This window comes from Rutidosis leptorrhynchoides, chromosome 2, assembly GCF_046630445.1.
Source record: "Rutidosis leptorrhynchoides isolate AG116_Rl617_1_P2 chromosome 2, CSIRO_AGI_Rlap_v1, whole genome shotgun sequence".
Classification (NCBI taxonomy): domain Eukaryota; kingdom Viridiplantae; phylum Streptophyta; class Magnoliopsida; order Asterales; family Asteraceae; genus Rutidosis; species Rutidosis leptorrhynchoides.
The window spans coordinates 497,776,517-497,795,163 of NC_092334.1; positions in this window are offsets into that span (position 1 = coordinate 497,776,517).

Below are 18,647 nucleotides of genomic sequence, written 5' to 3' on the forward strand. Positions count from 1 at the left end.
CTGCTTATATTTTATTTGATTCGGGTGCGGATAGAAACTATATGAGTAGAGAATTTTGTACTAAATTAAGTTGCCCACTGACGCCTTTGGATAGTAAATTTTTACTCGAATTAGCAAACGGTAAATTAATTTCAGCAGATAATATATGTCAGGAGAGAGAAATTAAACTGGGGGATGAAAGGTTTAAAATTGATTTAATACCAGTCGAGTTAGGGAGTTTTGACGTAATAATTGGCGTGGACTGGTTGAAAAAGGTGAGAGCAGAGGTCGTTTGTTACAAAAATGCGATTCGCATTATGCGTGAAAAAGGAAAACCTTTAATGGTGTACGGAGAAAAGAACAACGCGAAATTAAATCTTATTAGTAGTTTGAAGGCGCAAAAACTAATAAGAAAAGGTTGTTACGTCATTCTAGCACCCATCGAGGAAGTTAAACCTGAAGAAAAGAACATCAGTGATGTTCCCGTCGCAAAAGAATTTCCCGATGTATTTTCGAAAGAATTACCGGGATTACCTCCACATCGATCCGTTGAATTTCAAATAGACCTTGTACCAGGAGCTGCACCAATAGCTCGTGCTCTATACAGACTCGCACCCAATGAAATGAAAGAATTACAAAGTCAGTTACAGGAACTTTTAGAGCGTGGTATCATTCGACCAAGCACATCACCATGGGGAGCTCCTGTTTTGTTTGTCAAGAAGAAAGATGGTACATTCAGGTTGTGTATCGACTACCGAGAGTTGAACAAACTTACCATCAAGAACCGCTACCCACTACCGAGAATCGACGACTTATTTGATTAACTACAAGGCTCGTCTATTTATTCGAAGATTGATTTACGTTCTGGATATCATCAAATGCGGGTGAAGGAGGATGATATTCCAAAGACTGCTTTTAGGACGCGTTACGGTCATTACGAGTTTATGGTTATGCCGTTTGGATTGACTAACGCACCAGCTGTGTTTACGGACCTCATGATCCGAGTGTGGGCCATATCTTGACAAGTTTGTCGTTGTTTTCATCGATGACATACTTATTTACTCGAAGAATGATCAAGAGCACGAAGAACATTTGAGAAAAGTGCTAGAGTTGCTGAGAAAAGAAAAACTGTACGCTAAGTTTTCAAAGTGTGCATTTTGGTTGGAAGAAGTTCAATTCCTCGGTCACATAGTGAACAAAGAAGGTATTCAGGTGGATCCAGCAAAGATTGAAACCGTTGAAAAGTGGGAAACCCCGAAAACTCCGAAACACATACGCCATTTTTTAGGACTAGCTGGTTACTACAGAAGGTTCATCCAAGACTTTTCCAGAATAGCAAAACCCTTGACTGCATTAACGCATAAAGGGAAGAAATTTGAATGGAAAGATGAACAAGAGAAAGCGTTTCAATTGTTAAAGAAAAAGTTAACTACGGCACCTATATTGTCATTACCTGAAGGGAATGATGATTTTGTGATGTATTGTGACGCCTCAAAGCAAGGTCTCGGTTGTGTATTAATGCAACGAACGAAAGTAATTGCTTATACGTCTAGACAATTGAAGATTCACTAGCAGAATTATACGACGCATGATTTGGAATTAGGCGCGGTTGTTTTTGCATTAAAGACTTGGAGGCACTACTTATATGGGGTCAAAAGTATTATATATACCGACCACAAAAGTCTTCAACACATATTTAATCAGAAACAACTGAACATGAGGCAGCGCAGATGGATTGAATTGTTGAATGATTATGACTTTGAGATTCGTTATCACCCGGGGAAGGCAAATGTGGTAGCCGACGCCTTGAGCAGAAAGGACAGAGAACCCATTCGAGTAAAAGCTATGAATATAATGATTCACACTAACCTTACTACTCAAATAAAGGAGGCGCAACAAGGAGTTTTAAAAGAGGTAAATTTAAAGGATGAAATACCCAAAGGATCGGAGAAGCATCTTAATATTCGAGAAGACGGAACCCGGTATAGGGCTGAAAGGATTTGGGTACCAAAATTTGGAGATATGAGAGAAATGGTACTTATAGAAGCTCATAAAACCAGATACTCAATAGATCTTGGAACGGGAAAGATGTACAAGGATCTCAAGAAACATTTTTGGTGGTCGGGTATGAAATCCGATGTTGCTAAATACGTAGGAGAATGTTTGATGTGTTCTAAGGTCAAAGCTGAGCATCAGAAACCATCAGGTCTACTTCAACAACCCGAAATCCCAGAATGGAAATGGGAAAACATTACGATTGATTTCATCACTAAATTGCCAAGGACTGCAAGTGGTTTTGATACTATTTGGGTAATAGTTGATCGTCTCACCAAATCAGCACACTTCCTGTCAATAAGAGAAGATGACAAGATGGAGAAGTTAGCACGACTGTATTTGAAGGAAGTCGTCTCAAGACATGGAATACCAATCTCTATTATCTCTGATAGGGATGGCAGATTTATTTCAAGATCCTGGCAGACATTACAGCAAGCATTAGGAACTCGTCTAGACATGAGTACTGCCTATCATCCACAAACTGATGGGCAGAGCGAAAGGACGAAACAAATGCTTGAAGACATGCTACGAGCATGTGTTATTGATTTCGGAAACAGTTGGGATCGACATCTACCGTTAGCAGAATTTTCCTACAACAACAGCTACCATTCAAGCATTGAGATGGCGCCGTTTGAAGCACTTTATGGTAGAAAGTGCAGGTCTCCGATTTGTTGGAGTGAAGTGGGGGATAGACAGATTACGGGTCCGGAGATAATACAATAAACTACCGAGAAGATCATCCAAATTCAACAACGGTTGAAAACTGCCCAAAGTCTACAAAAGAGCTACGCCGACATTAAAAGAAAAGATTTAGAATTTGAAATTGGAGAGATGGTCATGCTTAAGGTTGCACCTTGGAAAGGCGTTGTTCGATTTGGTAAACGAGGGAAATTAAATCCAAGGTATATAGGACCATTCAAGATTATTGATCGTGTCGGACCAGTAGCTTACCGACTTGAATTACCACAACAACTAGCGGCTGTACATAACACTTTACACGTCTCAAATTTGAAGAAATGATTTGCTAAAGAAGATCTCACTATTCTGTTAGACGAAATCTAAATCAACGAAAAACTTCAATTCGTCGAAGAACCCGTCGAAATAATGGATCGCGAGGTTAAAAGACTTAAGCAAAACAAGATACCAATTGTTAAAGTTTGATGGAATGCTCGTAGAGGACCCGAGTTCACCTGGGAATGAGAAGATCAGATGAAGAAGAAATACCCGCACTTATTTCCAGAAGATACGTCAACACCTCCAACTGCTTAAATTTATTTAACGGGTAGGTACTGTAGTGACCCGAACTTTTCCATGTTTATATATATTAAATAAAATTATTATTTACATGATTAAGTGTTTTCAACATATTAAGCAATCAAACTTGTTAAGACTTGATTAATTGAAATAGGTTTCATATAGACAATTGACCACCCAAGTTGACCGGTGATTCACGAACGTTAAAACTTGTAAAAACTATATGATGACATATATATTATTTTATATATAGTTAACATGATATTATGATAAGTAAGTATCTCATTAGGTATTTTAACAATGAGTTATATACATAAAATTGAGTTTATTGAATTAAGAAACTCGAAACGATATATATAACGATTATCGTTATAACAACGTCTTACTAAATACATATGAATCATATTAAGATATTGATACACTATGTTTAATCATGATAAATGATAAGTAAACATGTCATTAAGTGTATTAACAATGAACTACATATGTAAAAACAAGACTACTAACTTAATGATTTCGGAACGAGATATATATGTAACGATTATCGTTGTAACAACATTTAACTGTATATATATCATACTAAGATATATTAATATATCATAATATCATGATAATGTAATAATTTAACATCTCTTTAGATATAATAAATAATGGGTTAACAACATTTAACAAGATCGTTAACTTAAAGGTTTCAAAACAACATTTACATGTAACGACTAACGATGACTTAATGACTCAGTTAAAATGTATATACATGTAGTGTTTTAATATGTATTCATATACTTTTGAAAGACTTCAAGACACTTATCAAAATACTTCTACTTGACAAAAATGCTTACAATTACATCCTCGTTCAGTTTCATCAACAATTCTACTCGTATGCACCCGTATTCGTACTCATACAATACACAGCTTTTAGATGTATGTACTATTGGTATATACACTCTAATGATCAGCTCTTAGCAGCCCATGTGAGTCACCTAACACATGTGAGAACCATCATTTGGCAACTAGCATGAAATATCTCATAAAATTACAAAAATATTAGTAATCATTCTTGACTTATTTACATATAAACAAAATTACACATCCTTTATATCTAATCCATATACCAACGACCAAAAACACCTACAAACACTTTCATTCTTCAATTTTATTCATCTAATTGATCTCTCTCAAGTTCTATCTTCAAGTTCTAAGTGTTCTTCATAAATTCTGTAAGTTCTAGTTTCATAAAATCAAGAATACTTTCAAGTTTGCTAGCTTACTTCCAATCTTGTAAAGTGATCATCCAACCTCAAGAAATCTTTCTTATTTACAGTAAGATATCTTTCTAATACAAGATAATACTCATATTCAAACTTTGTTTCAATTTTATAACTATAACAATCTTATTTAGAGTGGAAATCTTACTTGAATTTGTTTTCGTGTCATGAATCTACTTCAAGAACTTTCAAGCCATTCAAGGATCCTTTGAAGCTAGATCTATTTTTCTCATTTCCAGTAGGTTTATCCATAAAACTTGAGGTAGTAATGATGTTCATAACATCATTCAATTCATATATATAAAACTACCTTATTCGAAGGTTTAAACTTGAAATCACTAGAACATAGTTTAGTTAATTCTAAACTTGTTCGCAAACAAAAGTTAATCCTTCTAACTTGACTTTTAAAATCAACTATACACATGTTCTATATCTATATGATATGATAACTTAATGATTTAAAACCTGAAAACACGAAAAACACCATAAAACCGGATATACGCCGTCGTAGTAACACAGCGGGCTGTTTTGGGTTAGTTAATTAAAAACTATGATAAACTTTGATTTAAAAGTTGTTCTTCTGGGAAAATGATTTTTCTTATGAACATGAAACTATATCCAAAAATCATGGTTAAACTCAAAGTGGAAGTATGTTTTCCAAAATGGTCATCTAGACGTCGTTCTTTTGACTGAATGACTACCTTTACAAAAACGACTTGTAACCTGTATTTACGACTTTAATCTTATACTTTTTCTATTTATATTCATAAACTTAAGTTCAATATGAAACCATAGCAACTTGAAACACTCAAAACGGATTTAAAACGAAGAAGTTATGGGTAAAACAAGATTGGATATTTTTACTTGTTGTATCTACGTGAAAATTGGTAATAAATCTATATTAATCATATCCTAGCTAACTTATATTGTATTATACATGTATTCTAATATATTATGTAATCTTGGGATGACATAGACACGTATGCAAATGTTTTGACATATCATATCGACCCATCTATATATATTATTTGAAACAACCATAGACACTCTATATGCATCAATATTGGAGTTAGCTATACAGGGTTGAGGTTGATTCCAAATATATATATACTTTGAGTTGTGATCTAGCCTGAGACTTGTATACACTGGGTCGTGGATTGATTCAAGATAATATATATCAATTTATTTCTGTACATCTAACTATGGACAACTAGTTGTAGGTTACTAACGAGGACAGCTGACTTAATAAACTTAAAACATCAAAATATATTAAAAGTGTTGTAAATATATTTTGAACATACTTTGATATATATGTACATATTTGTTATAGGTTCGTGAATCGACCAGTGGCCAAGTTGTAACACCCCAGCTTAACATGACCACAATATTGTCCGCTTTGCCCGCAGGCGCACGGCTTTTTCTTGGCGACCACACAACGCGTTTTGGGATCACAGGCAGAGCAGATGTGTGAGTACGCTGCAGTTAAGCGTGCTCGGGCGAGAGCACTACCAGGATGGGTGACCTCCTGGGAAAGTGCTTCTCGTGTGTGGTCGCCAAGAAAAAGCCGTGCGCCTGCGGGCAAAGCGGACAATATTGTGGTCATGTTAAGCTGGGGTGTTACACAAGTCTTACTTCCCGACGAAGTAAAAATATGTGAAAGTGAGTTATAGTCTCACTTATAAATGTTTTACGAAATAGACACAAGTAAATGAAACTACATTATATGGGTGAATGATCGAAGCTGAATATGCCCCTTTTGCTTGGTAGCCTAAGAATTAGTAAACCGGTCTACTAATTGACGCGAATCCCAAAGATAGATCTATTGGGCCTAACGAACCCCATCCAAAGTACCGGATGCTTTAGTACTTCGAATTCGTTTTTATCATGTCTGTAGGATTTCCTGGAATGATAGGGGATATTCTTATATGCATCTTGTTAATGTCGGTTACCAGGTGTTCACCATATGAATGATTTTTTTATCTCTATGTATGGGATGTGTAACATCCCGCGTTTTTCCGTTAAATTTAATTTTAACACCGTCTTTTTTTTTTAATAATATCTTTCGCTATTTAAATTCCCAATTTCCGTTGACTAACGTTTATAATATTCTCGTTATTTAATTATAACATCACTCGTCTACTCGAGCGTTTTTAAAATATTCGTTTGGTTAAATCCCGCACCCGCTTCTAAACTCGAGGGACTAAAATTGACACGGGGCAAACTAGTTGACTAGGTCAACTAGTCCACCCCAATCACCACCATTCAATCCCTCCATCTCTCTCTCTTTCTCTCTAGCAAGAACACACACACAAACACCCAATTCAATCATTCATCATCTAAATTCGATCTAGGAGGCTTACAACAAAACAAATTACATATTTGGAATCCTCTCTTCATCCTCTACAATTTGATACCAACTTCATCTCGTTTGGGTAACATTTCTAAAACACTAAATTTCTCTAAATTCGTGTTTTTGACTTGAAATTGTGTTAGTTAGTGTCTATGGCTCGTGTGTAACATGAATATATGTTTTGTTTGCTCGATTTGTGGTTTGGAGTAACTAGTTTGAGTTTTTGAAATGGGTTTGCTTAATCCTTGATTTTGGATGAGTTAATGTTGTTAGATTGTTAAAGTGCATGTTTTAATTGTGTTACTAGTATCATTAGTCACATTTGGATATGTAGGTTGATTAAGAAAACTTCAAAAACCCGATTAATGATTTTGTGATGTTTGACTAGGGTTTGATAGTTCTTGACATGAACTTTTGGATGCTTAAATGCCATGGAATGTTAATTGTTAGTGTTTAGTAGTAATGTATGCTTCATTACCTTCAAAACGGCATATCATATGTGTGAATTGGATTCCCGGAACTCAAAATGCATTTGATGAACTTGAAACTTTGAAAATGGACTTTTATTGATCACTTGATGAGATTTCGGCTATTGTAAATGATGTTTTTGTTTGATGATATGTGGTTAGTTGTATTGCTCGTCAAAATACCTTTCCGAGGATATAAGATACATGTTTTGGTTGTTTGCGGATCATAAATGGTGAATGTTTGATGTTTGGTTCGTGCATACTTGGAAAAACTGACCAGAAATCTCTGCCCAGATGGTGGCGCGGCGCGCCCCATCCCCGCGCGGCGCGCGGATTGGCCTGGCCAGATTCTGCTTTGTTTGGCGCTTTTCACGCGAAATGTTTGACTAGCTACCGACCTCCGATTCACATGAAACTTGTTTTAATATACTTGTATATGAATATTTAGCATAGAAAAATAGTTCGGGACCCGACCCGAACGCGTTGACTTTTTCGTTGACTTTGACCAAGTTTGACTTTTAGTCAAACTTAACCAAACTTTTATGCAATCGTTCTAACATGCTTTTATACTTGTTTCTTGTATGAAACTTGACAACGTGATTCACATGCTATACTTAATCGAGTCGTAATGAGCCATAGGACTAATTGAACACATTTCACCCGACCTTGTGTCGTAACCGGTTAATTGATATAACTTACTTGTTTAGGTCAAGGCTAAGCAACTTTCATGCACACGTTTACTTGTTGAAGTACCTTTATACTCGTGCACTCGAGGTGAGATCATAGTCCCACTTTTTACTCTTTTGAACTTACTTTTGGGATGAGAAAACATAAACGATTCTTTTGAACTAAGTGAACACAAGAACGGGAAAACAAACATTCTACATACGAGTTTAGAACAAAAATCCTCAATCCGATTATCATTAGTTACATCAGATGGTGTAAGCGAGAACTTATGTTATATGGCCATATGGGTTTGACAAACCCTCATTCAAACGGTTCGCTACCGTTTACGAATGAAATATATTTTCGGGAACAGTGTTGTTCTAGCACTAATTGATGGGGTATTCAACGGACGGAACGTTAAGCTTTGATAATTGGGTGCTCGTGAATATTAACTTTTAGAATGTACTACTATTATTTCAACTTTGCAAATCTTGTGGTTCGACTTACACTTACTCAAACCTATGATTTCACCAACGTCTTTGCGTTGACAGATTCTTCTATGTTTTCTCAGGTTTTCACATGGCTATTTGTTACACGCTTCCGCACTCTTTGATTACTTGATTGGAGTCTACCATGCATGCATACGCTAGGGATAGCATTTTTTGGATTCAAACTTTTGTCTACTTACTTACGCTATTTATAGCAACTGTGGTTACAAACTAATTATGTCGCAAGTTATTTCATTTATACTTTATGACTTTTGTAAACTTAGACTTGTTGTCGATCCGTTTGTTAAACTAAACTTTGTACCTTTCAAATGAACGCGACATAATTTTGGTCAAACGAGTCTCATATAGGGACTACGACCACGCAACAGGACCTAAGTTAACGACGCCGTCAATAACGGTTTTGGTCGGGTCGTTACAAGTGGTATCAGAGCGTTGGTTGTAGGGAACTAGGACGTGCATTAGTGTGTCTAACAGAGTCGTTAGGACGCATTAGTGAGTCTAGACTACAACCGGATAGTTAGCATTTGCATTCTGACATACATTTGCTATAGATAGCACTTACTTGACTACTTGTGCATTATACTTGAATCATTCTTAGGAAAACTTTTTAATGGTACCCAACCTTCATCATACGAACTCGTATTCTGCCACTTTGGTTCGGGAACTCTGACTCCTTGGTTGTTATTCACCCCGTCTCATCTTACTATCCATGAGTATTGTAAAGTCACTGTCACTACTCTAGGTGAGTATCGTCATCACTATTTATCGCTACGGTTGCGTACTACTCGCTATCATGACTCGTTACTCTTTTCATACCTAGCTACGTTATTGTCTGATTCGAACCGCATTGACGTGAACAATCACTTATACACTTCCCTCGGGGAACGCATCTTTAGAGTTGCACTAATTCTTTCGATTCAATACGAATCATGTTTGAGACGTCGTTACATTTTGTTCATTTTAGATTTTCACGATGACACGAACTTGAACTTATGGAGTGATGTGGGAATGGAGGTATGATTTGGCGTAATATAACGACACTCGATCAACGTGGTTATATTACGGTAATTCATGCCAAAGTTCTAGTGACGCGTGATGGTGGTTAGACTCGATCAACCTAAACACCACCATGTGCCATGTACATGACTTCATCTTTTCATGTTTGGACATCCGAAAACTCCGAGAATATTTATAACAACCATACCGGGGACACACCTTCAATTATTGTCAAATTATATTTATGCTTCCGAATGAATTACCGATTCCATTCGACTTCAACCGTATGTCACACGGGTATACTAGCTCGTCCTCGCGCAGTCTTGTTGACTAACTACAATTTACTCGTTATGCTCACATCGGGGCGGAACTTCTCTCTCACCACACTCGTACTTCCGGTTCAGGAAATCTTTATTCTAAACTCCCAATGGAGGGAGGGACTCTCCACGTTATACTAGTATTCGCCCCGAGGGTGAATAGTCTCGACGAACGTATTTGAAAACCGATAAATCTTCCGCGACGCGAATTTTCTTGAGAAACTTGTCCTAGCTAACGTTTTCAATTCCTAGCAAACGTGTTCAATATGCCTTAGGGAAATGTACCCCGTTTCGGATCGAGATCCTCGTTTCACTTCTAGATTTTGGAGTACCTTACAAAAAGCCTCGGGATCGCGTTTAGACATGAGTACCGCGTACCATCCACAACCCGACGGACCGAACAAACATGCGATTTAAACCTTGGAAACCATAATACAAGTTTGTATTACCAACTTCAAATTTACTTGAGAAAAGTATTTTCCTTTAACCGAATCCTCGTACTACAATGATTTTCATTCGAGTTTTAACGTCACTCCTTTTGAAACCACATGTGACCGGAAACGTCATTCTCCTTTGTCGAACCAATTAAACGATGATCAATTCACCGGGGCCGAGGTTATTCATGAGCAACCGAGAAAATTTATTCATATTCAGGTAAAACCCTACGCGACTCGTAATCACCGAGAGCTACGCCGATGTTAGACGTAAACATTTCAAATTCCACGTGGGAAACCGCGTCACGTTAAGAGTCGCACCTTGGAAAGGTGCAATCCGTTTCGGGAAAACGTAGGAAGCTAAATCCGCGATAATTTGATCCTTTAAATTCTTGGGGTGTTTTGGACCCGTCGCTAGCCGTTTAGACTTTTCCGACTCATTTTGGGTCTCCGTTTATCCTACATTCGATGTATCAACTCAAAGACGTGTTTTGCGAAACGAGAACTTGTTATCTCCTTTGATGAACTCACTATCGACGATAACCCTCACTTCCTAGGAGGACCGGTTGAAACCATAAATCGTGAAGCCAAACCTTAAAACAACATATGATCCCGACCGTCAAAATTCGTTGAAATACCCTGGGACGTACTTCTCCCTCACTCGTAGAATTGGCAACGCAAGATCTCGAGGAAGATTCAACAACTACTACTTCCAACTAAATTTCGGGACGAAATTTCTTTTGAGGTGTGGATAATGTAACATCCCGCGTTTTTCCGTTAAATTTAATTTTAACACCGTCTTTTTTTTTTAATAATATCTTTCGCTATTTAAATTCCCAATTTCCGTTGACTAACGTTTATAATATTCTCGTTATTTAATTATAACATCACTCGTCTACTCGAGCGTTTTTAAAATATTCGTTTGGTTAAATCCCGCACCCGCTTCTAAACTCGAGGGACTAAAATTGACACGGGGCAAACTAGTTGACTAGGTCAACTAGTCCACCCCAATCACCACCATTCAATCCCTCCATCTCTCTCTCTTTCTCTCTAGCAAGAACACACACACAAACACCCAATTCAATCATTCATCATCTAAATTCGATCTAGGAGGCTTACAACAAAACAAATTACATATTTGGAATCCTCTCTTCATCCTCTACAATTTGATACCAACTTCATCTCGTTTGGGTAACATTTCTAAAACACTAAATTTCTCTAAATTCGTGTTTTTGACTTGAAATTGTGTTAGTTAGTGTCTATGGCTCGTGTGTAACATGAATATATGTTTTGTTTGCTCGATTTGTGGTTTGGAGTAACTAGTTTGAGTTTTTGAAATGGGTTTGCTTAATCCTTGATTTTGGATGAGTTAATGTTGTTAGATTGTTAAAGTGCATGTTTTAATTGTGTTACTAGTATCATTAGTCACATTTGGATGTGTAGGTTGATTAAGAAAACTTCAAAAACCCGATTAATGATTTTGTGATGTTTGACTAGGGTTTGATAGTTCTTGACATGAACTTTTGGATGCTTAAATGCCATGGAATGTTAATTGTTAGTGTTTAGTAGTAATGTATGCTTCATTACCTTCAAAACGGCATATCATATGTGTGAATTGGATTCCCGGAACTCAAAATGCATTTGATGAACTTGAAACTTTGAAAATGGACTTTTATTGATCACTTGATGAGATTTCGGCTATTGTAAATGATGTTTTTGTTTGATGATATGTGGTTAGTTGTATTGCTCGTCAAAATACCTTTCCGAGGATATAAGATACATGTTTTGGTTGTTTGCGGATCATAAATGGTGAATGTTTGATGTTTGGTTCGTGCATACTTGGAAAAACTGACCAGAAATCTCTGCCCAGATAGTGGCGCGGCGCGCCCCATCCCCGCGCGGCGCGCGGATTGGCCTGGCCAGATTCTGCTTTGTTTGGCGCTTTTCACGCGAAATGTTTGACTAGCTACCGACCTCCGATTCACATGAAACTTGTTTTAATATACTTGTATATGAATATTTAGCATAGAAAAATAGTTTGGGACCCGACCCGAACGCGTTGACTTTTTCGTTGACTTTGACCAAGTTTGACTTTTAGTCAAACTTAACCAAACTTTTATGCAATCGTTCTAACATGCTTTTATACTTGTTTCTTGTATGAAACTTGACAACGTGATTCACATGCTATACTTAATCGAGTCGTAACGAGCCATAGGACTAATTGAACACATTTCACCCGACCTTGTGTCGTAACCGGTTAATTGATATAACTTACTTGTTTAGGTCAAGGCTAAGCAACTTTCATGCACACGTTTACTTGTTGAAGTACCTTTATACTCGTGCACTCGAGGTGAGATCATAGTCCCACTTTTTACTCTTTTGAACTTACTTTTGGGATGAGAAAACATAAACGATTCTTTTGAACTAAGTGAACACAAGAACGGGAAAACAAACATTCTACATACGAGTTTAGAACAAAAATCCTCAATCCGATTATCATTAGTTACATCAGATGGTGTAAGCGAGAACTTATGTTATATGGCCATATGGGTTTGACAAACCCTCATTCAAACGGTTCGCTACCGTTTACGAATGAAATATATTTTCGGGAACAGTGTTGTTCTAGCACTAATTGATGGGGTATTCAACGGACGGAACGTTAAGCTTTGATAATTGGGTGCTCGTGAATATTAACTTTTAGAATGTACTACTATTATTTCAACTTTGCAAATCTTGTGGTTCGACTTACACTTACTCAAACCTATGATTTCACCAACGTCTTTGCGTTGACAGATTCTTCTATGTTTTCTCAGGTTTTCACATGGCTATTTGTTACACGCTTCCGCACTCTTTGATTACTTGATTGGAGTCTACCATGCATGCATACGCTAGGGATAGCATTTTTTGGATTCAAACTTTTGTCTACTTACTTACGCTATTTATAGCAACTGTGGTTACAAACTAATTATGTCGCAAGTTATTTCATTTATACTTTATGACTTTTGTAAACTTAGACTTGTTGTCGATCCGTTTGTTAAACTAAACTTTGTACCTTTCAAATGAACGCGACATAATTTTGGTCAAACGAGTCTCATATAGGGACTACGACCACGCAACGGGACCTAAGTTAACGACGCCGTCAATAACGGTTTTGGTCGGGTCGTTACAGGATGTATATTGAAATATGAAATCTTGTGGTCTATTATTATGATTTGATAATATATAGGTTAAACCTATAACTCACCAACATTTTTGTTGACATTTTAAGCATGTTTATTCTCAAGTGATTATTAAGAGCTTCCGCTGTTGCATACTAAAATAAGGACAAGATTTGGAGTCCATGCTTGTATGATATTATGTAAAAACTGCATTCAAGAAACTTATTTTTGATGTAATATATTCTTATTGTAAACCATTATGTAATGGTCATGTGTAAACGGTATATTTTAGATTATCATTATTTGATAATCTACGTAATGCTTTTTAAACCTTTATAGATAAAATAAAGGTTATGATTGTTTTAAAAATGAATGCAGTCTTTGAAAAACGTCTCATATAGAGGTCAAAACCTCGCGACGAAATGAATTAATATGGAACGTTTATAATCAATATGAACGGGACATTTCAGTCGGGATGGTAACGAAGCTCACAATCGTAATCGTTTAAGGTCTTAATCCACCGTCGTTGTCTCATGTTTAGTTGTTTTTTGGTTGAAGATATGTTGGAGGCTTTTGTGATCGGTAAAGATGGTACTCTTGGTTCCATAAAGATAGTGTCTCCACATTTTAAGTGCAAAGACAACGGCTCCGAGTTCGAGATCATGTGTCGTGTAGTTTCGCTCATGAATTTTTAGTTGTCGAGAGGCATAAGCAATGACTTTATTTCGTTGCATCAATACACACCCAAAACCATGTTTCGAGGCATCGCAATATAAAACAAAATCATCATTGCCTTCGGGAAGTGACAAGATAGGAGCGGTGGTTAGCTTTGTCTTCAAGATTTGAAACGCGGATTCTTGCTCGGTCACCCAAATGAATTTCTTTCCCTTGTTAGTTAACGCGGTTAGAGGACGAGCAACCAAGGAGAAGTTTTCGATGATTCTACGATAGAACCCGGCGAGACCCAAAAATTGACGAATGTGAGTAGGAGTAGTAGGAGTCTCCCATTTACTAATGGCTTCGATTTTTATGGGATCGACTTTCATACCTTGATCACTTACAACATGACCAAGAAATTGAACTTTCTTCAACCAAAATTCACACTTGGAGAATTTGGCATAGAGTCGTTCTTGTCTCAAGAGTTCAAGCACAAGTCGGAGATGTTGTTTGTGCTCTTCTTCGCTTTTAGAATAGACCAAAATATCATCGATGAACACGATAACGAATTTGTCGAGGTATGGTTTGCACACGCGGTTCATAAGATCCATGAACACCGCCGGTGCATTAGTGAGACCAAACGGCATTACAAGAAATTCATAACTACCATAACGAGTCCGGAAAGCGGTTTTGGAGACATCTTCCCCCTTAACCCTTAATTGATGATAACCCGAGCGGAGATCGATTTTCGAATATACACGAGATCCTTGTAGTTGATCAAAGAGGTCATCGATGCGTGGAAGAGGATATCGGTTCTTAACCGTCAATTTGTTTAGTTCACGATAGTCGATGCACATTCATAGGGATCCATCTTTCTTCTTAATGAATAAAATCGGAGCGCCCCAGAGTGAATGGCTAGGTTGGATAAAACCACGGTCAAGTAGTTCTTGGATTTGACTTTGCAATTCTTGCATTTCGGATGGAGCAAGTCTATACGGTGCACGTACTACGGGTGCGGCTCCCAGAATAAGATCGATTTGGAATTCTACCGGTCGATGAGGTGGAAGACCCGGTAATTCGTCGGAAAATACATTGGAAAAGTCACTAACAATTGGCATATCATCGATATGCTTCTCATCGATCTCGACTTTCTTAACATGAGCTAGAACCGCGAAACAACCTTTACGAAGGTATTTTTCAACTTTAAGGCACGAGACGAGGTTGAGTCCGGTGCAACTTTTATCGCTATAGACAATCAAGGGTTCACCATTCTCGATAGGAATTTGAATCACTTTAAGATCGCAAAGAATGTGGGATTTAGTTTTGTCTAGCCAATCCATACCAATGATTACATCAAAGCTCCCTAGTTCTATAGGTATCAAGTCAATTTCAAACTCTTTACCCATTAAGTTTAACGTACACCCCTGATAAAATTTGTCGGCACTCAACAGTTTTCCGTTGGCCACCTCAATGGTGTAAGTAGTATCTAGTGGGAGTGGTAAAGTGCTAAAAGAATGAGTCAAAGTCTTGGATACAAAATTCTTGCTGGCACCCGAATCGAATAAACAAGAGACATAAGAATTGTTGAGAAGAAACGTACCCGTGACTAGTTCATTGTCATCTCGGGCTTTCTCGGTGTTGATGTTGAAAGCCCAGCCGTGTGTATTGGGGTTTGCGTTCTTCTTTGGGCACGCATTCCTATAATGACCCGGTTGGCCACATTTATAACAAACACCCGGTCTTGGTGCATTGGGCCCCTTTTGAGCAACGGGGGCGATATTCCTACAATCGTGGGCCACGTGTGAAATGTCCCGTTCTTATTGATTAAAAACGTTCCATATTAATTGATTTCGTTGCGAGGTTTTGACCTCTATATGAGACGTTTTTCAAAGACTGCATTCATTTTAAAACAAACCATAACCTTTATTTCATCAATAAAGGTTTAAAAAGCTTTACGTAGATTATCAAATAATGATAATCTAAAATATCCTGTTTACACACGACTATTACATAATGGTTTACAATACAAATATGTTACAACAAAATAAGTTTCTTGAATGCAGTTTTTACACAATATCATACAAGCATGGACTCCAAATCTCGTCCTTATTTAAGTATGCGACAGTGGAAGCTCTTAGTATTCACCTGAGAATAAACATGCTTTAAACGTCAACAAAAATGTTGGTGAGTTATAGGTTTAACCTATATATATCAAATCGTAACAATAGACCACAAGATTTCATATTTCAATACACATCCCATACATAGAGATAAAAATCATTCATATGGTGAACACCTGGTAACCGACATTAACAAGATGCATATATATATATAAGAATATCCCCATCATTCCGGGACACCCTTCGGATATGATATAAATTTTGAAGTACTAAAGCATCCGGTACTTTGGATGGGGTTTGTTAGGCCCAATAGATCTATCTTTAGGATTCGTGTCAATTAGGGTGTCTGTTCCCTAATTCTTAGATTACCAGACTTAATAAAAAGGGGCATATTCGATTTCGATAATTCAACCATAGAATGTAGTTTCACGTACTTGTGTCTATTTTGTAAATCATTTATAAAACCTGCATGTATTCTCATCCCAAAAATATTAGATTTTAAAAGTGGGACTATAACTCACTTTCACAGATTTTTACTTCGTCGGGAAGTAAGACTTGGCCACTGGTTGATTCACGAACCTATAACAATATATACATATATATCAAAGTATGTTCAAAATATATTTACAACACTTTTAATATATTTTGATGTTTTAAGTTTATTAAGTCAGCTGTCCTCGTTAGTAACCTACAACTAGTTGTCCACAGTTAGATGTACAGAAATAAATCGATAAATATTATCTTGAATCAATCCACGACCCAGTGTATACGTATCTCAGTATTGATCACAACTCAAACTATATATATTTTGGAATCAACCTCAACCCTGTATAGCTAACTCCAACATTCACATATAGAGTATCTATGGTTGTTCCGAAATATATATAGATGTGTCGACATGATAGGTCGAAACATTGTATACGTGTCTATGGTATCTCAAGATTACATAATATACAATACAAGTTGATTAAGTTATGGTTGGAATAGATTTGTTACCAATTTTCACGTAGCTAAAATGAGAAAAATTATCCAATCTTGTTTTACCCATAACTTCTTCATTTTAAATCCGTTTTGAGTGAATCAAATTGCTATGGTTTCATATTGAACTCTATTTTATGAATCTAAATAGAAAAAGTATAGGTTTATAGTCGGAAAAATAAGTTACAAGTCGTTTTTGTAAAGGTAGTCATTTCAGTCGAAAGAACGACGTCTAGATGACCATTTTAGAAAACATACTTCCACTTTGAGTTTAACCATAATTTTTGGATATAGTTTCATGTTCATAATAAAAATTATTTTCTCAGAATAACAACTTTTAAATCAAAGTTTATCATAGTTTTTAATTAACTAACCCAAAACAGCCCGCGGTGTTACTACGACGGCGTAAATCCGGTTTTACGGTGTTTTTCGTGTTTCCAGGTTTTAAATCATTAAGTTAGCATATCATATAGATATAGAACATGTGTTTAGTTGATTTTAAAAGTCAAGTTAGAAGGATTAACTTTTGTTTGCGAACAAGTTTAGAATTAACTAAACTATGTTCTAGTGATTACAAGTTTAAACCTTCGAATAAGATAGCTTTATATGTATGAATCGAATGATGTTATGAACATCATTACTACCTTAAGTTCCTTGGATGAACCTACTGGAAAAGATAAAAATGGATCTAGCTTCAATGGATCCTTGGATGGCTCAAAGTTCTTGAAGCAAAATCATGACACGAAAACAAGTTCAAGTAAGATCATCACTTGATATAAGATTGTTATAGTTATAGAAATTGAACCAAAGATTGAATATGATTATTACCTTGTATTAGAATGATAACCTACTGTAATAAACAAAGATTTCTTGAGGTTGGATGATCACCTTACAAGATTGGAAGTGAGCTAGCAATCTTGAAAGTATTCTTGATTTTATGAAACTAGAACTTTTGGAATTTGTGAAGAACACTTAGAACTTGAAGATAGAACTTGAGAGAGATCAATTAGATGAAGAAAATTGAAGAATGAAAGTGTTTGTAGGTGTTTTTGGTCGTTGGTGTATGGATTAGATATAAAGGATATGTAATTTTGTTTTCATGTAAATAAGTCATGAATGATTACTCATATTTTTGTAATTTTATGAGATATTTCATGCTAGTTGCCAAATGATGGTTCCCACATGTGTTAGGTGACTCACATGGGCTGCTAAGAGCTGATCATTGGAGTGTATATACCAATAGTACATACATCTAAAAGCTGTGTATTGTACGAGTACGAATACGGGTGCATACGAGTAGAATTGTTGATGAAACTGAACGAGGATGTAATTGTAAGCATTTTTGTTAAGTAGAAGTATTTTGATAAGTGTCTTGAAGTCTTTCAAAAGTGTATGAATACATATTAAAACACTACATGTATATACATTTTAACTGAGTCGTT